Source organism: Oncorhynchus mykiss, chromosome 22 (assembly GCF_057628025.1).
Source record: "Oncorhynchus mykiss isolate SJ-2025 chromosome 22, ASM5762802v1, whole genome shotgun sequence".
Lineage (NCBI taxonomy): Eukaryota > Metazoa > Chordata > Actinopteri > Salmoniformes > Salmonidae > Oncorhynchus > Oncorhynchus mykiss.
The window spans coordinates 22,328,652-22,354,957 of NC_143043.1; the positions used below are offsets into that span (position 1 = coordinate 22,328,652).

The 26,306-nt window shown below is 44.8% G+C and overlaps 1 protein-coding gene across 2 annotated transcripts in view; it reads left to right on the plus strand.

Annotated features, from left to right (window-relative positions):
- adarb1b (adenosine deaminase RNA specific B1b) overlaps positions 1–26,306 on the plus strand; it is a 174,658-nt gene that overhangs the window by 68,911 nt on the left and 79,441 nt on the right. For both annotated transcript variants that reach the window (XM_090215727.1, XM_036958943.2), the window contains exon 3: positions 14,721–14,775. The gene's annotated coding sequence lies outside the window, so the exon portion shown is untranslated. The remainder of the gene's footprint in view (positions 1–14,720; positions 14,776–26,306) is intronic.

Below are 26,306 nucleotides of genomic sequence, written 5' to 3' on the forward strand. Positions count from 1 at the left end.
TGTGTGCGCGCGTGTGTGCGCGCGTGTGTGTGTGCGTGCGTGCTTTCATATGACGCATTCATTCATTTTCACAGCTCTTTTGCTAACTCACTCACTTACACACACCTTGCTAACTCACACTCTCTCTATATTCCAGCCAGGCATTATATCAGACCAAATGCAGCCATTTTCCGCTACATATGTTTTCAGTTTCTCTTCTTAAGTGGAGAGGAAGAGCAGGATAAGGCCTAGTGACTCAGACTTTATGTAAGAGCTTTGACTTGCGAACACTTTAGTTCTCTGCTTCGTCTTCGTATTTGGCTTGGTCAACTACAGTCGCGTGGGGAGAGTTAGAGTGTGGGAATCCATTTCAAAGGGAAAATATGATCGGATACCATCTTCTAGGTCTTTGCTTCTGAGATGTTTGCTCAAGTATTATTTTGCAGTGCTTGATTTACGAATCTTACAGACGTACAAATATCATACCGCCCAAACATAACCTCCCCTGACATTGTAGTGGTGCGAGGTATGATATTTTGTCTGTCTAACTTTCGCACTCATCATTATGTCACGTTTCATTCAGGACTCTCCATAAATCATGGGAGCATCCACATGAATGTAAAACAGTTTAGAAATCAATCATATTGTTCTTTACAATAAAAGGGACTCCAAAATGACAAAATAGATTATTTACCATTAATTCCTTTTGGGGATCAAAATAATCTGAAACACAACCAAAACAAATAGCAAATGCATCCAACAAGTCTGTAGAGTCACAACCTTGATGTAGTCATTGCTGTTAATATCGGACCAAATACCAAATACGTTAATACACATATAAGTGAATTTGTCCAAATAGTTTTGGCCCCTTAAAATGGGGAGACTATGTACAAAAAGTGCTGTACTTTCTAAACGGTTCACTCGATATGGGTGGAAATACCCTCAAATCAAAGCTGACAGTCGGCACTTCAACCTCATAGTCATCGTTTCATTTCAAATCCAAAGTCCTGGAGTTCAAAACATGTGTCACTGTCCCAATACTTTTGGAGCTCACTGTATATATGTGTAGTATTGTTGTTGTCTCTTTCCAGTATATAACTCTTATTTTGGAAGTCCGGGGAGCAGGTAGCTGTCTAATGGCGGCCATTCAGCAGCCTGATGGTCTAGAGGTAGAAGCTATTGGCCAGTCCGACATAAAAAAAAATGTGTGCCATGATTCTCATATACTGCCCGCGTCTGAGTGATGGAAGCGTGGAGAACAGGCCGTGGCTCTGGTGGCTGAGGTCCTTAATGATCTTCTTGGACTTCTTGGACTTGGATCTTCTTGGACACCAGCGACATTTGGTGTTGTAGGTGTCCTGGAGGGCAGGCAGTGAGCATCCAATGGTGCAATCGGCTACGCGTACCACCCTCTGTAGCACTAGGTCGTCCAGTAAGATGGCGTTGGTGTCTGCGACGTGACTGGCTTTCATTTTGTAATCCGTGATCGTTAAAAATCCCTTGCAACATACGCCTCGTGTCCGACCTGCTGAATTGCTCCTCCATTTTGCCCCTATACTTATGGACCCCAGGAAGAGTAGCAGCTGCATGTGCAGTAACTAACTGGGATCCTCATAAACTACACTGAACTTGAAAAGCATCGCATGGGACAGGCTGATTAGGACACATGCAGACGCGCACGCACACACACACATACAGAGGACAAGCGCGCACGCGAACAAGCACGCACGCGAACAAGCACGCACGCGAACAAGCACGCACACGAACAAGCACGCACACAGACACGCACACAACGAACAAGCACGCACACAGGCACACGCACTTTTCAAGAAGAAGCTCAGGTGGCTGTGAGTGTAGCTGGCTGCCGGGTTTAATGCTCTGTGGCTGATCACATTCCAGCTGGGACTAGCATAACACCCCATGTGTTAGTAACGTATGTGTCTCTGTGTGATCCGGTGCGTGTTCACGTGAGGGCCTCGTGTCAGTAGGCCTACAGTATACTGTAATATTACATGTGTTTGTCATGCTGCCTGTGTCTGTGAATAGTGGCAAATGTGTAAAGTGTGTGTGTGTGTGCATGCCTGTGTGCCAGCGTGTGTAGATCGTGTGTAACCAGATCTGTGTGAGAGGGCATACCTCTTGCTAGGGCGTCCGAGCACACGGCTAGCCAGCCTGCCACTCCTGCCTCTGGCACTCACATACTGGCAGCTCCAGACCACTTTGTCACCCCCATCCCCCGGTCTTTTTCCCACCCTCTTTCATCCCTCTATCCCCTCTTCAAATCCCATACCTAGTCAGTTGTCCAATGGAATGTGTTCAACTGAAATGTGTCTTCCGCATTTAACCCAACCCCTCTGAATCCATCCCCTCAGCCCCCTCCCTCATTCTCTCCTTCTCCACCTCCTACAGTCGCTTCTTCCCCCTCTCTCCACCCTGGTTGTGATTGTGGTCTAAGGCTGGCTGACTCAGACCTTCACGCACAGACAGACAGACAGACAGACAGACAGACAGACAGACAGACAGACAGACAGACAGACGCCGAGTCACATGCAGAGCAGAACACTTAGCTCCTCCGTAGCCTGCAGTAGTTCATAGTGATTTGATCGTAGCACCTATGTTTATAAGTGTAGACACCAAGGTCATTCACATCAACCATGCAATGTTTTTTTTTTTTTTAGGTTGCTTAGGAATGTCAGAATTGCTGACCAGTTTCCTCTTTTCCTCACTCTTTCTATTCCCCCCCTCCCTTTTGTATTTCTGCTCTCTGCTTTTTACTGTAAAACCGCACTGGAAGAAGGTGTCAATAACGTTGCTGCAAGAGTGTATTATCGGACAGCTGACGCAAATATCAATATCATGTGTTTAGCCCTTTGTGTTTGGCCCAGAGGACTGTTTGTTTTTCCCTTCGCTCGTCAAATCCACTCAGCTCGTTCACTCGTTCCGCAGGTTAGCCACGGTGGCTCCAGTGAATCGGACGGGAGAATTATGTGATGCTTTGTTGTTGTTTTGTCTCGCTCATGAAATCTCCACAAAGCCGTTTTCATGAGTGGTAGATGTTGATATAGATTTTGATAGAGACCCCCTCTTTATTTATCTCAGAATAGATTGAAACACAGATCTAGCTAAAACACTCACAATCACGGTCTCTCTCTCCCTGACACACACAGGGGACGGGCTGTTTATGACGCACACACACACACACACACACACACAGATGAGAGGGGACAAGGAAGACGTTTTGATTCAACATGTGGAGGCCGCATTTCATCTGAGCTGAACTCATAATTCTGTCGCTTCAAATAGATTAACCACACACACACACACACACACACACACACACACACCTTCCCACGGCACCACTGCCGTGCTAAATCAAATCAGATTGCCACGCGTTTGTTTGTTTGTGTGTCTGTAATCGAAATGTGCTCCACAGAGAATGAAGACCAAATAATTTCACACCCAGCCACCCCCCCCCTCTCCCTTCTCCTCCGTTTCTCCCCAACCAGGGGAGTACAGCAGGATTTTTATCGTTCTTCACAATCAGATTACATGTTGGAACTGTTATAATTACAGCTTTAGCTGATTAATGGGCAATCTATAATTAGGACATGGGGTATACACACACACACACACACACACACACACACACACAGAGGGAGAGAGAGAGATAACAATCCAGAAAATAGATGTTAAATTCTACAACCACCTACAAGGAAGTGATTCCCAAACCTTCCATAACAATGCCATCACCTGCAGAGAGATTAACCCAGAGAAAAGTCCCCTAAGCAAGCTGGTCCTGGGGCTCTGTTCACAAACAGACAGAGCCCACAGAGCCCCACAACAGCAACACAATTAGACCCTGTCAGGTGCGTGAATGAGGACCCAAAAGCGAATTAACAAAACAGAGTTTCTTTAATGACGAAACACACGTAGGCTCAGATGGACAGGCAGATTCCGACAGGACAGGACAAGGTTAGATGAACAGGCAGATTCCGACAGGACAGGACAAGGTTGCAGCAAACACGACGATAGTCTGGTTCAGGCATGAGTAACACAAACGAGAATCCGACAAAGACAGAAGCAGAAACAGAGAGAGATATAGAGACCTAATCAGAGGGAAAAAGGGAACAGGTGGGAAAAGGGGTGAACGAGGTAGTTAGAGAAGACAAGGAACAGCTGGGGGAAAGAGGGGAAGAAAAGGTAACCTAATACGACCAGCAGAGGGAACCAGGGTGAAGAGAAAGAACAGGAACAGGACACAACATGACAATACATGACAGACCCAATCAAATAATTACTTGACACGTTGGAAAGAATTTACCAAAACATCAGAGCAAACTGGAATGCTGTTTTGCCCTAAACATAGAGTACACAGTGGCAGAATACCTGACCACTGTGACTGTCCCAAAATTTAGGAAAGCTTTGACTATGTACAGACTCAGTGAGCATAGCCTTGCTATTGAGAGAGGCCACCGTAGGCAGACCTGGCTTTCAAGAGAAGACAGGCTATGTGCACACTGCCCACAAAATGAGGTGGAAACTGAGCTGCACTTCCTAACCTCCTGCCCAATGTATTAGCATATAAGAGACACATATTTCCCTCAGATTACACAGACCAACAAAGAATTTGAAAACAAATCAAACATTGATAAACTGACATACAGTAACTTTTTCTTTATTTTGACTATTTTCTACATTGTAGAATAATAGTGAAGACATCAAAAGTGTGAAATAACACCTATGGAATCATGTAGAAACCAAAAACGTTTTAAACAAATCAAATCAAAACATATTTTATATTTTTGATTTTTCAAAGTAGCCACCCTTTGCCTTGATGACAGCTTTGCACACTCTTGGCATTCTCTCAACCAGCTTCATGGGGAATGCTTTACCAACAGTCTTGAAGGAGGTCCCACATATGTTGAGCACTTGTTGGCTGCTTTTCCTTCTCTCTGCGGTCCAACTCATCCCAAACCATCTCAATTGGGTTGAGGTCAGGTGATTGTGGAGGCCAGGTCTTCTTATGCAGCACTCCATCACTCTCCTTGGTCAAATATCTCTTACACAGCCTGGAAGTGTGTTTTGGGTCATTGTCCTGTTGAGAAACAAATTATAGTCCCACTAAACCAGATGGGATGTCGCTGCAGAATGCTGTGGTAGTTGTGTTGGTTAAGTGTGCCTTGAATTCTAAATAAATCACTGACAGTGTCACCAGCAAAGCACCATCACACTTGGGGTGGCAGGGTAGCCTAGTGGTTAGAGTGTTGGACTAGTAACTGGAAGGTTGCAAGTTCAAATCCCCTAGCTGACAAGGTACAAATCTGTCATTCTGCCCCTGAACAGGCAGTTAACCCACTGTTCCTAGGCCGTCATTGAAAATAAGAATTTGTTCTTAACTCACTCTCACTAGTTAAGTAAAGATAAAATAAAAAAAATGAACACTTCCTCCTCCATGCTTCACAGTGGGAACCACACATGTGAATATCATCTGTTCACCTACTCTGTATCTCAGAAAGACACGGTGGTTGGAACCATACATCTCACATTTGGACACATCAGATCAAAGGACAGATTTCCACCGGTCTAAACACTGCTTGTGTTTCTTGGCACAAGCAAGTCTCTTCTTATTATTGGTGTCCTTTAGTAGTGGTTTCTTTGCAGCAATTCGGCCATGAAGGCCTGATTCGCAGACTTCTCTGAACAGTTGATGTTGAGATGTGTCTGTTATTTGAACTCTGAAGCATTTATTTGGGCTGCAATCCGAGGTGCAGTTAACTCTAATTAATTTATCCTCTGCAGCAGAGGTAACTCTGGGTCATCCTTTCCTGTGGCAGTTTCATCATAGCGCTTGATGGTTTTTGCGACTGCACTTGAAGAAACGTTCTTTGGCAATATCTAGAGTCTAGAGAGACTAGAGAGAGCGAGACTGGAGAGAGAGCGAGACTGGAGAGAGAGCGAGACTGGAGAGAGAGCGAGACTGGAGAGAGAGCAAGACTGGAGAGAGAGAAAGACTGGAGAGAGAGAGAGACTGGAGAGAGAGAGAGACTGGAGAGAGAGAGAGACTGGAGAGAGAGAGACTGGAGAGACTGGAGATAGAGAGGGATACTGGAGAGAGAGAGAGAGACTGGAGTGAGAGAGAGAGAGAGAGAGACTGGAGAGAGAGAGAGACTGAAGAGAGAGAGAGACTGGAGAGAGAGAGACTGGAGGGAGAAGGAGAGTCACTGAAGCGAGAGAGATTTTCAAGGAGAGAGACTGGAGAGAGAGAGACAAAGGTTGTAGGGACTGGAGAGAGAGACTGAGAGACTAGACAGAGACTGGAGTGAGAGACTGGATATAGAGAGAGACTGGATATAGAGAGAGACTGGATATATAGAGAGACTGGGTATAGAGAGAGACTGGAGAGAGAGACTGGAGAGACTGGAGATAGAGAGGGATACTGGAGAGAGAGAGAGAGACTGGAGTGAGAGAGAGAGACTGGAGAGAGAGAGAGACTGGAGAGAGAGAGAGACTGGAGAGAGAGAGACTGGAGGGAGAAGGAGAGTCACTGAAGCGAGAGAGATTTTCAAGGAGAGAGACTGGAGAGAGAGAGACAAAGGTTGTAGGGACTGGAGAGAGAGACTGAGAGACTAGACAGAGACTGGAGTGAGAGACTGGATATAGAGAGAGACTGGATATAGAGAGAGACTGGATATATAGAGAGACTGGGTATAGAGAGAGACTGGATATAGAGAGACTGGATATAGAGAGACTGGATAGAGAGAGACTGGAGAGAGAGAGACTGGAGAGAGAGAGAGACTGGAGAGAGAGAGAGAGACTGGAGAGAGAGATAGACTGGAGAGAGAGAGAGACTGGAGAGAGAGAGAGAGACTGGAGAGAGAGAGATTGGAGAGTATTGAGAGACTGGAGAGAATTGAGAGAATTGAGAGACCTGAGAGAATTGAGAGAGAGAGAGAGACTGGAGAGACTGAGGGACCGGAGAGAGAGACTGAGGGACCGGAGAGAGAGACTGAGGGACCGGAGAGAGAGACTTAGGGACCGGAGAGAGAGACTGAGGGACCGGAGAGAGAGACTAAGGGACCGGAGAGAGAGACTAAGGGACCGGAGAGAGAGACTAAGGGACCGGAGAGAGAGACTAAGGGACCGGAGAGAGAGACTAAGGGACCGGAGAGAGAGACTAAGGGACCGGAGAGAGAGACTAAGGGACCGGAGAGAGAGACTAAGGGACCAGAGAGAGAGAGAGAGAGAGAGAGAGAGACTGGAGAGAGACTGGAGAGAGAGAGAGAGACTGGAGAGAGAGAGACTGGAGAGAGAGAGAGACTGGAGAGAGAGAGAGAGACTGGAGAGAGAGAGAGACTGGAGAGAGAGAGAGACTGGAGAGAGAGAGAGACTGGAGAGAGAGAGAGACTGGAGAGAGAGAGAGTGACTGGAGACAGAGAGAGAGACTGGAGAGAGAGATAGACTGGAGAGAGAGAGACTGGAGAGTATTGAGAGACTGGAGAGAATTGAGAGAATTGAGAGACCTGAGAGAATTGAGAGAGAGAGAGAGACTGGAGAGACTGAGGGACCGGAGAGAGAGACTGAGGGACCGGAGAGAGAGACTGAGGGACCGGAGAGAGAGACTTAGGGACCGGAGAGAGAGACTGAGGGACCGGAGAGAGACACTAAGGGACCGGAGAGAGAGACTAAGGGACCGGAGAGAGAGACTAAGGGACCGGAGAGAGAGACTAAGGGACCGGAGAGAGAGACTAAGGGACCAGAGAGAGAGAGAGAGAGAGAGAGAGAGACTGGATCAAAACCTTAGTACAGGATCAGCGAGCACAGCCTTGCCATTGGGGAGGGTGGACACAGGGAAGCATCCATGTCGAGGAAGGGCTGTGCAACCACTGCACCACAGCAAAACCCGAGACAGAGATGCATTTCCTGACAAAATGTCCAAAATATAAAACATTTAGAGAGTTTCATTTCCCTACATTTGGAACCCTTATTCAAGGTTTCAAAGACGTCTCCGATGAGGATAGGCTACCCTGTCAGGACACAGAGAGCTGTGGGTTGGCAGCGCACTACATTGCTGCCTGCCATAAGATAAGGTACAGTGTCTGACAGACCAACCAACTTGCATGTGTCCTTTATGCTTATTTTTATTGTTCAATGTATGGTTATTTTTACACTTGGTTATTGTTGTTAATGTTGTCCCATTGATAATTGTCATGACGTTGGCCTGGGGGGGTAGATTTATGACAGTCATAAATACCTCTTCCCCTCTTTTTCCTCTCTCTACCCTACTGATATTACATTTGCAAAACCCTTGGTTAACATAGAGATTCTGGGAACATCAGTAGGTGGTGGGAAATTAACTATATTCTGGTAATCCGAACAATTGCACAAATGCGGTGGTACTTCATGAATATGATATCATATATGAGACATTCTCATCAATGATAAGATGACAAACTCTACAGTGGAAAGCCTACACATCAGAGTTATCGGATTCACATGGAATTGTTGTTCAATTTAAATGTTTGAATATGAAATTATTTGTGATGGGATGAAATGTGATTTTAGCTTTTAAAATGTGAGATGTGGGTTTTCATAAGATAGGGCTGCTCACTCAGTGGCCCGCCCACGTGAAGAGACCGAGGTTGTAAACTATGAAACACACCCCTTTTCTCCCTTCCTATATAAAGCCTTGACGACAACATAACTTCCTGTTCCCGGGATGTAGGACGACAGTCCTATGTCAGAATGGTTCAGATAATAACTACGGAACGAAGCCAACATCAGTGTGAGCTTTGGTTGCGAATGGTATGAACTTTGAACTCTTATTCACTACAAAAGTGATACCTCCTAGCCGTTGAGTTAGCAATAGCCGCTACAAACGAGGGTTAGGAAGGAACAGACAGAGTATCCCGTCTATCACACAACGACGTTACTACAACGTATCCAATTGACAGCCAGAGACATTCTTCAAAGGACTCGGTTTGGCAACACGGCCTTCCATCTACCACCAACCTACCGAAGCTCAGAGTAAATATTTATTGCATTTTCCTTTTCCAAATGGGCGGTAATTTAGAATGCATAAGATACTGTATTTACGATAGCACAGCTTCTCCTTTGTTCCTCAGTCTTCCCGCTCCTTCACTCAACCCAGCCCCTTTTCTTTTGTGTAACAAGCTGTCATATCTGTTCCGCCCCGCTAGGGACATTTTCCTTTATGACGTAATTTGTAATCAAGTTATGATTTAATTATGTGTATGTCTATGTGTAATTCTGTGTGATTTAGTTAGGTATTTAGTTAATAACCTCTTGGTGTTAGGGGGCAGTATTTTCATTTTTGGAAAAAAAACGTTCCCGTTTTAAACGGGATATTTTGTCAGGAAAAGATGCTAGAATATGCATATAATTGACAGCTTTGGATAGAAAACACTCTAACGTTTCCAAAACTGTAAGATATTGTCTGTGAGTATAACAGAACTGATGTTGCAGGCGAAAGCCTGAGAAAAATCCAATCCGGATGTGCCCCAGGTTTTGAAAGCGCTGCGTTCCAATGAGTCCCTATCGAGCTGTGAATGTACCATCAACGAGCTTACGCTTGTTGAAGAATAGCCGTAGGATAGCCGTAGGCAGCCAAGTGGTCACATGGTGGCTCCGAGAGAGATTCTCGCGTAAAATACAGAGGTAGCCATTACTCCAATCGGTCCTAGTGAAAATCGATATTTATCGAATAAATATTAGAAAAACACCTTGAGGATGGATTCTAAACAACGTTTGCCATGTTTCTGTTGATATTATGGAGCTAATTTGGAATATTTTTCGGCGTTGTGGTGAACTTACACAAATGCTTGTCTAGCGTTGGCTGTAAAGCATATTTTGAAAATCTGAGATGACAAAAGGCTAAGCTGTGTTCCAATATATTTCACTTGTGATTTTCATGAATAGGAATATTTTCTAGGAAGATTTATGTCCGTTGCGTTATGCTAATTAGTGTCAGATGATGAGAACGGTCCCGTTCACGGGATGGGGTGTCACTACAGGTTATTAAATAATTAAACCCAATTTGGTATTGCTGATTCAAATTGTTAGCCAGGGTTCTTGCAGATAACTAAGAATTTACAACTTTCAGATGAGACTGAATTAAGGTGACGATTAATATTGACTGCTATTGATGTAAAATATTACTAGGTCTTTAAGAGTTTAAGAGTTTATTCGGAAGATAACAGCTCTATAAATATTATTTTGTGGTGCCTGACTCTCTAGTTAATTACATTTACATGATTAGCTCAATCAGATAATAGTAATTACGGAGAATAGCATGTCATATCACTTAATCCGGCATAGCCAAAGACGCGACATAATATTGATCATTATTATTAATTATGTTAATATTGTAAAAAAATAAGCTTTGGCAATATGTACATTGTTACGTCATGCCTATAAAGCTAATTGAATTGTCTGGAGAGAGACAAACTGGAGAGAGAGACTGGAGAGAGGGAGAGCGTGAGGGAGCGAGGCCGTGAGCAGGCAAACAGGCCCAACCCCCACTCTTACACTAGCCCAAGCCAATGGCATGTATCATATGCTCCGCAGGCTCTGCTCACATTTACTGGTCTGACAACATTGGACACTTTATGGCACCCAAAGCCTTCACTATCTCGTCCTGGGATATCCAAGGCCTGAGGGCATCTGTCTTTAATCTAAAGAGAAGGAACCTGGACTTCACCAAGTAAATTAGAAATACAGACCGTGTCATCCTACAAGAAACATGGTACAGAGGAGATGGACCCACTGGTTGCCCTCTACGTTACAGAGAGCTGAACATCCACCAAACTACAAGGTTTGAAACAGGGAAGGGGCTCAGGGAGTATACCTATTTGGTGTAAAGCAGACCTAACTCACAAGGTGAGACCCAAATGCAGACACAGGAGGCAAATGGTTGAGCTCTGATATTTATTATAACAAAGGGAGCAGGCAAAGGCAGGTCAGGGACAGGCGAGAGTTCATAAACCAGGTCAGAGTCCAAACAGTACCAGACGATAGGGCAGTCTCGAGGTCAGGCCAGGCAGGGGTCAGAAACCAGATCTGAGTCCAAAACAGTACGGGGGGGTAGGTAGGCTGGTAGTCAGAACAGGCAGAGTGGTCAGGCCGGCGGGTTCGGAGTCAGGAAAGGCACGGGTCGAAACCAGGAGGACTAGAATCAAACAGAGCCTGGAAAAAATAGGAGCAAGGAAAACGCTGGTTGACTTGGCAAACGAGACGAACTGGCACAGAGAGACAGGGACATAAACACCGGGGATAATAAGCGACCCCTTGAGGGGTGGAGACCATCACAAGGACAGGTGAACCAGATCAGGGTGTGACAATTAAATTATTCAAAACATTTTACATTTGGCTAGAAATTCAAATGTAAAATATCTCAACAGAGAAACATTTCCTCCTGTGTGCTACCTATATCCCCCCCACTAGAATCCCCATACTTTAATGCAGACAGCTTCTCCATTATAGAGGGGAGATCAATCATTTCCAGACGTAGGGACATGTACTAATCTGTGGTGACCTAAATGCCAGAACTGGACAAGAACCTGACACCCTCAGCACACAAGGGGACAAACATCCAACTGGAGGTGACAGCATTCACTCCCCCATATACCCCCCTAGACACAACTGCGACAACATAACCAACAAAAACGTATCACAACTCCTGCAGGTCTGTCGCATGCTGGGTATGTACATAGTCAATGGTAGGTTTCGAGGGGACTCCTGCTGTAGGTAACTCTATAACTTTAGTTGTGATACAAACCTTATGAAAACTTATAGGCCTATGGGCTAGGCTACATGAGGTATGCTACTATGATTATAAAAAGCCTTATTGTACACAAGCTGGGCATCATTCACAAGTGAAAATATATCATTCACAAGTGATAATATATAATTCACAAGTGATCGGCTAATATTATCACCCAATCAGACTGTTCTTGATTGAATCTTGTCTTAACATATACTTGTAATGAACATGGTGGGAGACAGAGCTGGTTTCAAGTGCAGGGCACAGCAGTTGTTTATTTGTAAAGTACCACAGAAGGAGGCAGGTAGCTGGGTCCAGGGGCAGGCAGAAGGTCATACACAGAAGGAGGCAGGTAGCTGGGTCCAAGGGCAGGCAGAAGGTCATACACAGAAGGAGCTAGGTAGCTGGGTCCTGAGGGGCAGGCAGAAGGTCATACACAGAAGGAGCTAGGTAGCTGGGTCCAGGGGCAGGCAGAAGGTCATACACAGAAGGAGCTAGGTAGCTGGGTCCAGGGGCAGGCAGAAGGTCATACACAGAAGGAGCTAGGTAGCTGGGTCCAGGGGCAGGCAGAAGGTCATACACAGGGGGTCCAAAAAGGCAACAGTACAGGCAGGGGAAAAGCTAGTAACGTCGCCCGGGAGATCAGGCAATATTTCGATAACAGGAAATCCAGGGAAAAGGGAAAAGGCGTCGTTAGTGAGGCAGGCCAAAACGATCATACACAGGAGGATTCAATTACGGGAAAAACAGAGCTCCGACTAGACGTGTCTCAAAACAAACAATACCTCACATTGATGGGGTGCAAAGAACTGAACTAAATAGTGTGTGATAATGACATACAGGTGTGTGAACAAGTGATCAGAATTCAGGTGATTGGGATCTAGAGCGTGAGCTGCGTTCAGGGGATCTATGTGTTTGAAAGTGCGAGTTGTAAGCAGACGTTACAATACTAAATAAAATGTGAAAATTGTTTTGATTTAGAATGTACCATTATCATGCACCTGTCTTGAAAAAATACATGTCATCTATGCACTTAAAAAGCGAATGGAGGATGCTTTTCCCGTGGTTCATTTTTATGCCAGCCAGGTAGTCTATACTCCTTTTGTAAATAAGCACTGTGCTTAATATTAAGAAAGTAGAGAAATAAATATAGTAGGCCTAGCCTATAGAAAGCTGTTGGAATCCTCCCCCTTTTAATAGAGGCCATCACTGTGTTTTCTCACGCAATTGCATAGCCTATAGAAATGTTGCGCAACATGAGCTCATGGGCACTCGTGTGTTTGATTAGATTTTTGATCACGTTTGCATTGATGTCAGACTGATTAGAGGGACAATTGAGTGCCGAGTACCAGGCAGTTAGCAAGTTTGGTAGTTAGCAAGTCTGCAGCATCAGAGCTTGGAGAAACACAATTTCCGTGACTAAACGGTCACGTGGAATTTCACTGCTATCATGACTCGTGACCGCCGGTGTGGTGGTAATACGGTCACCGTAACAACCCTACACCCAACTAAATTTGTCACTCGTGAAACATAGTGGAAAGGTTGCAGTAAAAGGAGAACCATGCACAGTAATCATTTGGATTAACCTTCTATTACAGACTCATTTTAGACATTTTATTTGCATACCAATTTAACAAAATAGTCAACATGATTTTCAAAACCTTTTTATTGAATTTAGAGAAATATCATCACTATTGTTCTCTGTAAAATGTTCAATGTTAATTGTATGACTCTGAAACTTGTTGATTCATTTAATGACTAATCCATCTAATTAATTATGTTGGATGTTTAAATGATCACTTTACTATAATTTATTTTGGAAACAGTGTCAACCATAGAGGTACAGCACATAACGGACTTGTCTTGGTATAGACATTGCCATTGAAAGATTCCACCTTTTTTAAACTGGGTGGGGATTCCAACGGGTTTGGCGTGACCAGCCAATAATCAAAGAGCGTTGTCTTCTTCAAATTGGGTTGCCTGTGGTTTGTAAACCAAAGACTAAGGTAATATCCAGGAGCCAAGACCAATATTTATCCCAGGACACTGGTCCCAAGATCCAGTGTGTGTGTGTGTTTGTTTGTGAGGGGGGAAATAAATAAATGTGTGTTTGGGTGTTCACACTTCATTTTCCAACGAGCCCATTCTCCACCGGTGGTGTAGAAATCTCCGTGGCTGTGTAACGACTCGATAGCATTAGTGCTGCATGCAGAAATAGACCCCATTCTGACATGTTGACAGCGCCTGGTGAAAAACACCTCCGTTTGCTACAGTATGGCCGTGTCTCAAATGACACTCTGTGCAGTGCTTTAGACCAGGGACCTTAGGGCTCTCATCCAAAGTAATGCACTATGTAGGGAATAGGGTGCCGTTTGGGACGTAACCTATGTACCTGAGAAACCATTGGCGTTTAAACTAATTAAATTAGTCTTGTCTAATTTAAAGTTGGATCCGCAGTCTTAAAGGCACATTCGCTGAATTTGCTAGCTGTTATAATACACCTCTCCTCCTGGTCCGTTGGATGTAGACTTCTTTGCATGCGTCCTAGTGAGGCAGTGTTATGTAGGCACTGAATGTATAATGATGTTATACAAGGCTTGCTCATCCTAACTTGCCGTGTGCTCTCTCTCTCTCTCTCTCTCTCTCTCTCTCTCTCTCTCTCTCTCCTCCCCCTCTCTCTCTCCTCCCCTCTCTCTCTCTCTCTCTCCTCCCCTCTCTCCTCCCCTCCCCTCTCACTCTCTCCTCTCTCTCTCTCTCTCTCTCTCTCCTCCTCTCTCTCTCTCTCCTCCCCTCTCTCTCGCTCTCTTTCTCTTTCTCTCTCTCTCTCTCCTCCCCTCTCTCTCTTTCTCTCTCTCCTACCCCTCTCTCTCTCACTCTCTCCTCCCCTCTCTCTCTCTCTCTCTCTCTCTCACTCTCTCCTCCCCTCCCCTCTCTCTTTCACCCCCCCCCTTCTCTCTTGAAGTCAACGCAGAGTGAAATCCAGAGAAGTAACTTCCAACTCTCATCCCTGTCTCACGGTAGGTCCACTTTGTTAATAGTTGTTTCCCCAACTGCTTAGGGTAGGCAATTTCCCCCCCACTCTGCTTAGGAGTTAGCTCTATTTCTTTTTTCTCTGCGTGTGTCCTGTGTCTCTACCATTTGACTTGCGCCCTGCACTCAATTGCTCCATTGCGTCCAGTGCAATCGAGCTACCAGAACAAAGATTTCCCATGCTGTATCTGTCCATCGTGTGCCCAGTCTGTCTGTTGGGATGCTGGTGGCTGGTGCAATGATTAGCTTTTAAGATGGGATGAAGAATGAAACAATGCAACGGGTTTTTTTTTTTGCTGTTCTTTTCATCTAAATATATAAAAGCCTTGTGTATTTTTATTGATCAGCTGGAGCTGTACAGGCAAGCATTTTGCTTGGGGAAAATGTGAGCCGTCATCATGGCAGATTGTGTCCCGCAGGAGATAAAACACGCACGGGCGGGCACACCTCCAACACAAACCTCCACACACATCCTCTCCTGGCTAACACACACAGTCAAACACATCCCACCTTCTCCACAGGTCCTCACCCGGTCCAGTAAAGACAGATTTGAACTGGGAGGATTGATTACGGCAAAGCACATTTTGTTTCCCACTCTGCTATACTGATCATGTTTAAACAGCAGCGTTCGTGCGTGCGTGCGTGTGTGCGTGCGTGTGTATGTATGTATGTATGTATGTATGTGTGTGCGTGTGTGTGTGTGTGTGTGTGTGTGTGTGTCTCTTTTTATATATTTTTTCCCGGCGGCTTTTGTCTTTTTATTTTCACAGTGTGGTGTCATCGAGATAACGTCTCTTTTCTATTCATATCACAGCTCCCAGACAATGTGCGTTGTTTTGACTGTCATGTTGTGCCTGCTGTATATTGGGACGGTTGGTAACAACCTCCCAAAACATTCCTTATCTGCCCTCCCTCCTAAATTGCCGCAGGGGGGATGTCTGGGTCAGGTTTTCCCCCCACTCTGCACCGTACGATAGTTTCCACTGCCCATGCACCACCACTCCATTCCTCTATTGATCACGGCTGACCGCGGCGGCGGTGGTGTGTGTGGTACGTCCCTGGCTCTCTACCGTTTGTGACGTGCGCCCTGCACTCAATTGCTCCATTGCGTCAAGTGCAATCGAGCTACCTCACACCCTTTGACCTTTGGATGTCATTGGTTTAAAGAAACTCGACTCTCAGAGGAAATTGACTGTGCTGGTGAGTAGACCTGGGTGGTATAACGTATACCGGGGTATTATCGAAATACCCACGGTATGATTTTCACTAACGTCCCCAAATTATAACATGACGATCCATTGTTGTGCAGCGCAAGAGAAGTGATCAAGTTACACTTGAAGTTCACTACTAATGTTTGCCAGCTAAAATATCTTATTACTATAAGAGTAACTATCTAACTATCTGTAACTATGTGCCCAATACATTTTCTCTAGCCCAGGGCTCCAGCTGTACATTTGTTTTGCTAACTTGCTAGCTAAATGTCTAGCTTGCAAGATCAAGTTTCTTGAGAGTAGGCTTAAACACTGGTATACACTGATAAGGCCATACTGGGTAAAATGCCGTTTGGTCTCTGTTCTTTTTTAATCAGGTTTTTTCATCCTCTCCTTCTAATCAGGGCCTGATTCAGATCTGGAACACCAAGTGAGTGCAATTAACAATGAGGTAGAAACAAAAAAACGGTGTTTTGGCCCTTTTGGACTGGAAGTTGCTCTGATGTACAGTATACACGAACAGTATGTGTCTTTGAAAGTGAAGTGTACTCTCCCACTCCAGGTATCTCTCCCCTAGAGAGCTTTTCAGCCCACTCCCAAAACCCCACCACCCCCTCTCGTCTCTACATACGGTCACCGCGTCCAGTCACCACATCAACAGTCACCGTGCATCAGGTCCCAACGGGCGCCCTAGCAGAAAGAGAGGGCAGGCAAGGACGCACTAGCCACTAGCCACTGCTAGCTAGTGCCAGGCTAGCCAGGGCAGCAGAAGGCCGAGCTCAGCAGGGACAGCCCAATGCAATCTGTCTCTGGCGGAACACATGTCAGGCCAATACACATCACAGCCAGCTCTCTTTACCCAGTGTTAAAGTCTCACACTGATCCCAAACCTGTCACTTATTGGCAGTGGCACAACAGAGAACACATAGTGTAGTACAGGGTTTTGCCGTTTAGCTGCTAACCCCTGGTTTTGATAAATCTTTATTATTTTATCGTTACATCCATGTGTTTTTGTTATGAGTGAGATTTTGGTAGTGTTATTTGGAAGAGGGGAAAGTTGGAGAGCGAATGTGTGTTTGGGACAGTAAAACAGTAAGGGGGAAAGTAAAGGAGAAGACATAAAAAGAGAGACGGAGGCAATGAAACAGAGTTCAGCCGAAAAGCCACTTCAATGGCTGATGTATGCCGTGCACTGCGAGAGAGACAGCCACAGAATGATTTGGGGCCATACAGTGCTGTCACACACCAAGCTGTGTGTGTGTGTGTGTGTGTGTGTGTGTGTGTGTGTGTGTGTTGAACGTGTGCGAGAGAATTATTAATATGCCGCGCTCTGTTTATAGTACACAGTTCATACTTTTAACGGGATTGCTGCTATGAACAGGGGATTTCACTTTTAAGATGGGATCAAAATGAAACAATGCAACTTGTTGTTGCTGTTCTCGTCATCTATATATGAAAGCATTGTGTGTTCTCTATTGTTCAGTTGGAGCTGCACATGCATCTTGCTTGGGGAAAATGTGAGCCGTCATCATGGCAGATCGTTTCCCACAGGAGATGATAAAACACGCACGTGCGGGCACACCTCCACACACATCCTCTCCTGGCTAACACACACAGTCAAACACATCCCGCCTTCTCCACAGGTTCTCACCCGGTCCAGTAAGGACATATATGAACTGGGAGTGTAATGATGGGGCGGTGAGTCGGAAGCAGGTGCAGGGGAAACGTTTTAATAAAACAACAACAACCAAGAACGCAAGGCACTCTAACACAAGGCAGAACGCAAGAACAACGCACAGACATGAAACTGAAACAGAAACAATGACGCCTGGGGAAGGAACCAAAGGGAGTGACATATATAGGGCAGGTAATCAAGGAGGTGATGGAGTCTAGGTGAGTGTCATGACGCGCTGGGGCGCGTGACGATGGTGACATGTGTATCGGGACAATGAGCAGCCTGATGACCTAGAGGCCGGAGAGGGAGCCCACGTGACAGCGAGGTTTGATTACTGCACATTTGTTTCCCACTCTGCTATACGGATCATGTTTAAACAGCGTGTGATTACTGCACATTTGTTTCCCACTCTGCTATACGGATCATGTTTAAACCGCGTGTGGTGTGTGACTGTTCATTTCTGCCCGGGGGGCTTTTGTGCACTGGGTGTTGTCTACTACTAAACTAAACTGTATTATGTCCCATTGTACAAGTACAGTTTGATACAAGTAAGGCTTGTTTGAGACAAGCTATTGGATTATGCTATTTGGTATGAAACCATCAATTATGGTCTACCTCAGTCGAGGTAAAGCCCTTTAAGCCTTGGATTGGATTCATTCGATGCTCGTGTGTGGAAGGGGGGTTATGGGGAGGATGTATAGCCAGTGGCACCGCGATGTATGGGACTGGTGGGCTCATTGTACAAAACAACAATGTGGGTTACTGTATTGTTTGAATGTTTTATTGACAGGGTAAACCCAACGGGATGCGTCCTCTTGTTTTCACCGTGGTTTTGAATTAAGGTCAAAGAAAAGCAACATCAACGTTTCAACGTCAACAGTTCTAGCGATGACATGGTGCAACGGATGAAAAGAAAAGTGAGACAAATGATCTGCACCTGCTCACAAAGCAAACGTACCAAACCGTCAAAACGACCATGTCTGCAGATGGATCGGTGGTGTTTATTTGAAAACATCAACAGTTATCAGGTGGATGAAAATAAGAAATTCCACTCTATCATGTTTGTGATTAAAAGATTAACAGTGTTCAATTTTTTTGGGACCACCTTATTCTTAGATTTTTTTGGGACCACCTTATTCTTAGATTTTTTTGGGACCACCTTATTCTTAGATTTTTTTGGGACCACCTTATTCTTAGATTTTTTTGGGACCACCTTATTCTTAGATTTTTTTGGGACCACCTTATTCTTAGATTTTTTTGGGACCACCTTATTCTTAGATTTTTTTGGGACCACGTTATTCTTAGATTTTTTTGGGACCACCTTATTCTTAGATTTTTTTGGGACCACCTTATTCTTAGATTTTTTTGCAATTATATTTTTTTATTCAGTTTTCATATTGGGTTGCAGAATAACATTTGGGGTCTGGGAAGCCCTCACCTCCTGGGTCTAGAAAGCCCTAACCTCCTGGGTCTAGAAAGCCCTAACCTCCTGGGTCTGGAAAGCCCTAACCTCCTGGGTCTGGAAAGCCCTAACCTCCTGGAGCTAGAAAGCCCTAACCTCCTGGAGCTAGAAAGCCCTAACCTCCTGGAGCTAGAAAGCCCTAACCTCCTGGAGCTAGAAAGCCCTAACCTCCTGGAGCTAGAAAGCCTTGGCTCTTCACTTGATTGTGGTACAGTCGTTCCCATTCGCACAGCGAAGAGCAGGAAACCACTAAAGGTGTTATGGTTACAATGATCACCAAAAGGCCCCTTGTCCTTTGGGAAGACACATGTAGACCACATCTCCCACCTCCAGCTCGAAAGTTAGTGCATTAGATACGTGTAAATTATCTACGTCATTTAATTCTCAGTTAAATGTAACTTTCTGGTCATTCTTGCATATACACCCAACAATACACCTGCGGAAATAAGTGATGGTGAATCTAAAGTAGTAAACTCCTTTGAGTGGTGCTGTGAAGATAACTGTGAGTCGCAGGCTGTGCCGATGTTTGTAATGACAGTACCGTAGACGAGGGTGGTTTCAGTATTGAATGGTCCTACAGCTCCTGAACCAGTCAAACTAGCAGAGAAAGGCAACCTTTGGTCTGTCTGCACTCACCCTCTCCAGCTCCTCCACCTTGTTCCTCTGGAGCTGCAGTTCAGTCTTAGTGACGCACAGCTCCTCTCGAAGAGTCGTCACCTCCCTTTTCTGCTCATCCAACTCCCTCTCACTGGCAGTCACGCTGGCCATCCATGGTGGACTGTTCAGCTGTTTGCCCCGGTTTCTTTCTCTCCTCTACCTTGTTCTTCCGGAGCTGCAGTTCAGTGTTAGTGGCGCTCAGCTCCACTCTCTCTTCTACCCGTAACAGCACCCAGGATGTTCACTTTGTCTCTCAGCACCCTCAGCTCAGTCCAGATGGCCAGTCACCTCCTTGTGGCTTGTCTCGGGTAGCGTCATAACCATGACTGTCAATCACACTCTCTCCCTGAGCCCATACCCCAAACAGACAGTACAGCAACACCAGCAGAACTACAGCACCCCTCATTCTAAAATTATTGTATACAGGCTCAGTGCCCTCCTTTACATCCACAAACCACTTAATTAGTCAATAGGGGGAATTTGACTTATGTCTGGTGGAACTGTTTCAAAGAAAGCACAGGCTGAACAAACAAAGACCGATATTACGTTCTAGATATGTCAGTCGTATCTGTTTCTGAAGACCGTGGGAGCACACGATGTATTACATTTTAAACTCAGCACTCTCGTGACAGTAGCAGTCTCCTAAAACGTATGTTTTTGTTGACTGGCTGAAGTTACCATGTGGTGTTTACATGAAAAACTCTCTGATTTGAACCACATTAGGCTATATTGTGTCGGGTAGTGTTTTGATCGGGTTTGTCGGTCGGTCCCCCGCTCGCCTTCTGTTTCTCTCAAGTACGCACCCACACCCTTATGTGGGCGCACACACACGTGCACTTACACGTTTTCTCTCACTCTCCCTCAACCCCTAAAGAAAAAACGAATCAAAGCAGACAAATGATGTTATATTATGTAGTCGGCTTGAGACAAACATGGTTTGGGATAATTGGGCTGTATGCTTTACGTAACTCCCCAAAAGCGCTGACTTTAACCAAGGGATCAACTGAAGAAACAAACATGTCAAATTGTCCTCATCTAAGATTATTTACCCTCACGAAGACTTCTCACTCTCCCCTTCAAAAGAGTGTTAAGTGTCTGGCGGTAGCAAATGATCCATTATTATTATTATTATTATTCCCATTGGGAATTCAGAAAGATTTGCCGCCGGAATGCCTTTGTTTAATCTCAGCGGGTTTCCTCAGGATAAAAGGCAGACAGGCATGCAGTCAGACTCTGGGGAGAAAGCATTCAAGAACAAACTTCATCATGACACGAGCATTCAAGAGCACAAGGAATTGCAATTACCAAGCAATTTCAGACACCAGACCTTGGCAATGTTATGTCATGTGGTTTGGGAGTGTGTGTGTTCGTTACACCTTAATTACGTCTATGTTTTGCTTGGTCATTCTCTATTTGCAACCTTTGTGTTTCGTCTTTGTACTTTTCCCTGGGAGTAAGCTTGACCTAAAAGCTCTTGTCATGATGGAGCTTAATTGTATTAGTTGGCATCAATGTCCCCCTTATTGAACAGGCACTTAGGCACCAGAGTATTTAGCTTAAATGGCTAATACTTGCTGGTGGGTATATTTGGTTTACACGCACCGTCTGAACGGTCAGTTAGTTTTGACCCACCAGGTTTTTTTTTCAGTAGAACAGAGATGGACCTGATATGAATCAATTGACTAGAGATGAGTGACTGTACACTCTATACAATAAAAATGCCACCTGGAATGTGTGTGTTACAATCCTATGGGTGTGTCTCTGCCTATGTGTGTGCATACTGTGCTTGTCTGTGTGTGCGAAAGAGAAAGACCATTAGTATCTGTCCCTGGCAGACCATTAGTATCTGTCCGTGGGTACTCCCGGTCCATAATCTAGCCGCATGGTCTGGTTGCTGCCGTTATTGAAAAAGGACTGTGTCATGCGTCCATTCCCTGGAAGGATCCGTAATGTCACAGAAGCCAAATCAACAACAGATCATCCGATCACTTTACCCAAGCACACACATTTGGAATCGTAGGTGGGGGAAAAAACGTGAAAGTCAGTTAAGAACACATTCTGATTTACAATGACGGCCTACACCGGACAACACTGGACCAATTGTGCGCCACCCTATGGGACTCCCAATTCAGCCTGGATTCGAACCGGGGACTTTAGTGACACCTCTTGTGCTGAGGTGCATTGCCTCAGCCACTCGGGAGCTCTGTAGTGCCCCATATTTAATCTGTGGTCTCTTTTTCCTGAAAATGAACTTCTTTATGGCAGACTATTGGTCTAAACTTGACTCTATAGGAGGAGGCAGTGATAACATGGAACTCACAAAATTGATACAAGGGAGGACAATGCTTAAGTAGGTGATGGCCACGGTGAAGACACAAATCATTAAGCATTACCTTATTCCCCTCTATTTACACTATTTGCAGGAAGAACCTACTTTTCACCTTTCAAAAGGTCCAAAAAAACATAAACAGATGGTGAGTTATGCCTACTTCTTTGCATGATAGAATCTCAATTATTAAAATGAATTTCATCCCTTGTATCAATTTTATGAGTTCCATGTTACCACTGCCTCCTCCTATAGAGTCAAGTTTAGACCAATAGTCTGCCATAAAGACTATTGCAGACCGCAGATTAAATATGGAACACTACAGAGAACAAAAGCATCAGGTGGGCTTTCATCACCTATCATTCCAAACTCCAATAAGAATACAATATGCATTATTTTCTGGGCTGACTCCTAAAAAATGTGAATTATTGTTTGGACTAATTATAGTTTCCGCAGTAAATGTGTGGAATGCAACAGAGACGCATTCGAGATCTAATCTAAAATGGCATTCATACTCTCCAAAAGGGCGTAAAAAGGAATTGTGTAGATCTAGGAAGGGTATTTATACTTTCAAAGATACGTGAATGGACTCTTTAGCTTCCAGGAAATCCGCCAGTGTTTTAATGTCCCGGGGGTGGTTGAATTCTGGTAGAAAGTCAACGATATAATCTCTGTACCAAATATTGCCATTAGATCCAATGGTGATGTCGATTTGTGATGAATCTGAATTGAACGCCAATGGAGAGTGCGGTTGGCAGGAACCACAGCTGCTAAGAAAATGATTGTACCAAGGTGGATACCACCTCATCAGTTACCATTGCAGCATTGGTTCTTCAGATTTAAGGAAGTTGTCTGATGGAACTGTCCACAGCCAGGATTCACAGGGCCAGGGTGTCCACTTTGGACATCTTGGGGGAAAAGCAGCAGTAGACATTTCTTAACTATTATCCAACAGATCTGTACATCTACGAATGGATCTCTATCATTTGTAAACTATTTCTGATGTTTGTACTATGCAAGGTGTATTTATTTATCTGCGTTCTTATTTCACAATAGATTTTTAGATATGCTTAGATTACCGGGTGGGTGGGGGGTGTTCAATAAATAAATATATACAGTTCCAGTCAAAAGTTTGGACACCTACTCATTCAAGTGTTTTTCTTAATTTTTTACTTTTTTCTACATTGTAGAATTTTTGTAATTTTTATTTATTTAACCTTTATTTAACCAGGTAGGCCAGTTGAGAACAAGTTCTCATTTACAACTGCGACCTGGCCAAGATAAAGCAAAGCAGTGCGACAAAAAACAACAACACAGAGTTACACATGGGATAAGCAAATGTACAGTCAATAACACAATAGAAACATCTATAGACAGTGTGTGCAAATGTAGTAAGACTAGGGAGGTAAGGCAATAAACAGGCCATAGTGGCGAAATAATTACAATTTAGCATTAACACTGGAATGATAGATATGCAGATGATGATGTGCAAGTAGAGATATCGGGGTGCAAAAGAGCAACAAAAAAATAACAATATGGGGGTTAGGTAGTTGGATGTGCTTTTTACAGATGTGCTGTGTACAGGTGCAGTGATCAGTAACCTGCTCTGACAGCTGATGCTTAAAGTTAGTGAGGGAGATATAAGTCTCCAGCTTCAGTGATGTTTGCAATTCGTTCCAGTCATTAGCAGCAGAGAACCGGAAGGAAAGGCAGCCAAAGGAAGAGTTGGCTTTGGGGATGACCAGTGAAATATACCTGCTGGAGCGCGTGCTACGGGTGGGTGTTGCTATGTTGACCTGTGAGCTGAAATAAGGTGGGGCTTTACTAAGCAAAGACTTATAGATGATCTGGAGCCAGTGGGTTTGGCGACAAATATGTAGAGCGAGCCAGCCAACGAGATCATACAGGTCACAAGTGGTGGGTAGTATATATTTCACCTTTATTTAACCAGGTAGGCCAGTTGAGAACAAGTTCTCATTTGCAACTGCAACCTGGCCAAGATAAAGCATAGCAATTCGACACATACAACAACACAGAGTTACACATGGAATAAACAAAACATAGTCAATAATAGAGTAGAACAAAATAAAACAAAAAGTCTATATGAGTGCAAATGAGGTAAGATAAGGGAGTTAAGGCAATAAATAGAACATGGTGGTGAAGTAATTACAATATAACAACCAGTGATATATGTATATATGAGATATACCTGCTAGAGCGCGTGCTACGAGTGGGTGTTGCTATGGTGACCAGTGAGCTGAGATAAGGCGGCGCTTCACCTAGCAGAGACTTGTAGATAACTTGTAGCCAGTGGGTTTGGCGACGAGTATGAAGCGAGGGCCAACCAACGAGAGCATACAGGTCGCAATGGTGGGTAGTGTATGGGGCTTTGGTGACAAAACGGATGGCACTGTGATAGACTGCATCCAGTTTGTTGAGTAGAGTGTTGGAGGCTATTTTATAGATGACATCACCGAAGTCGAGGATCGGTAGGATGGTCAGTTTTAGTTAGAGTTGTATGGCATTGACACTCGTCTGGAGGTTAGTTAACACAATGTCCAAAGAGGGTACCAGAAGTATACAGAATGGTGTTGTCTGCGTAGAGGTGTACCAGAGAATCACCGGCAGCAAGAGCAACATCATTGATGTATGCAGAGAAGGCCCAAGGATTGAACCCTGTGGCACCCCCATAGAGACTGCCAGAGGTCCGGACAACAGGCCCTCCGATTTGACACGCTGAACTCTATCAGAGAAGTAGTTGATAAACCAGGCGAGGCAATCATTTGAGAAACCAAGGCTGTCGAGTCTGCCAATAAGAATGTGGTGATTGACAGAGTCGAAAGCCTTGGCCAGGTCGATGAATACGGCTGCACAGTAATATCTCTTATCGATGGTGGTTATGATGTCGTTTAGGACCTTGAGCGTGGCTGAGGTGCACCCATGACCAGCTCTGAAACCAGATTCCATAGCGGAGAAGGTACGGTGGGATTCAAAATGGTCGGTGATCTGTTTCTTAACTTGGCTTTCGAAGACCTTAGAAAGACAAGGATAGGATAGATATAGGTCTGTAGCCGTTTGGTTCTAGAGTGTCACCCCCTTGGAAGAGGGGGATGACTGCGGCAGCTTTCTAATCTTTGGGAATCTCAGACGATACGAAAGAGAGGTTGAACAGGCTAGTAATAGGGATTGCAACAATTTCGGCAGATAATTTTAGAAAGAGAGGGTCTCGATTGTCTAGCCCGGCTGATTTGTAGTGGTCCAGATTTTGCAGCTCTTTCAGAACATCAGCTATCTGGATTCGGGTAAAGGAGAAATGGTGGGGGCTTTGGCGGGTTGCTGTGGAGGGTGCCGGGCAGTTGACCGGGGTAGGGGTAGCCAGGTGGAAAGCAGGCCAGCCGTAGAGAAATGCTTATTGAAATTCTCAATTATATTGGATTTATCGGTTGTGACAGTGTTTCCTAGCCTCAGAGCAGGGGGCAGCTGGGAGGAGGTGCTCTTATTCTCCATGGACTTTACAGTGTCCCAGAACTTTTTTGAGTTACTACTACAGGATGCAAATTTATGTTTGAAAAAGCTAGCCTTAGCTTTCCTAACTGCCTGTGTGTATTTGTTCCTAACGTCCCTGAAAAGTTGCATATCACGGGGACTATTCGATGCTAATGCAGAACGCCACAGGATGTTTTTGTGCTGGTCAAGGGCAGACAGTTCTGGAGTGAACCAAGGGCCATATCTGTTCTTACTTCTACATTTTTTGAATGGGGCATGCTTATTTTAGATGGTGAGGAAAGCACTTTTAAAGAACCACCAGGAATCCTCTACTGACGGGATGAGGTCAATATCCTTCCAGGATATCCAGGCCAAGTCGATTTGAAATGCCTGCTCGCTGAAATGTTTTAAGGGGCGTTTGACACTGATGAGGGGTGGTCGTTCAACCGCGGACCCATTACGGATTTAGGGTTGTACCTGGTAGGTTCCTTGATAATTTGTGTGAGATTAAGGACATCTAGCTTAGATTGTTGGATGGCCGGGGTGTTAAACATATCCCAGTTTATGGTCACCTAACAGTACGAACTCTGAAAATAGATGGAGGGCAATCAATTCACATATGGTGTCCAGGGCTTAGCTGAGGGCTGAGGGGGGTCTATAACAAGTGGCAACAGTGAGCGACTTATTTCTGGAAAGGTGGA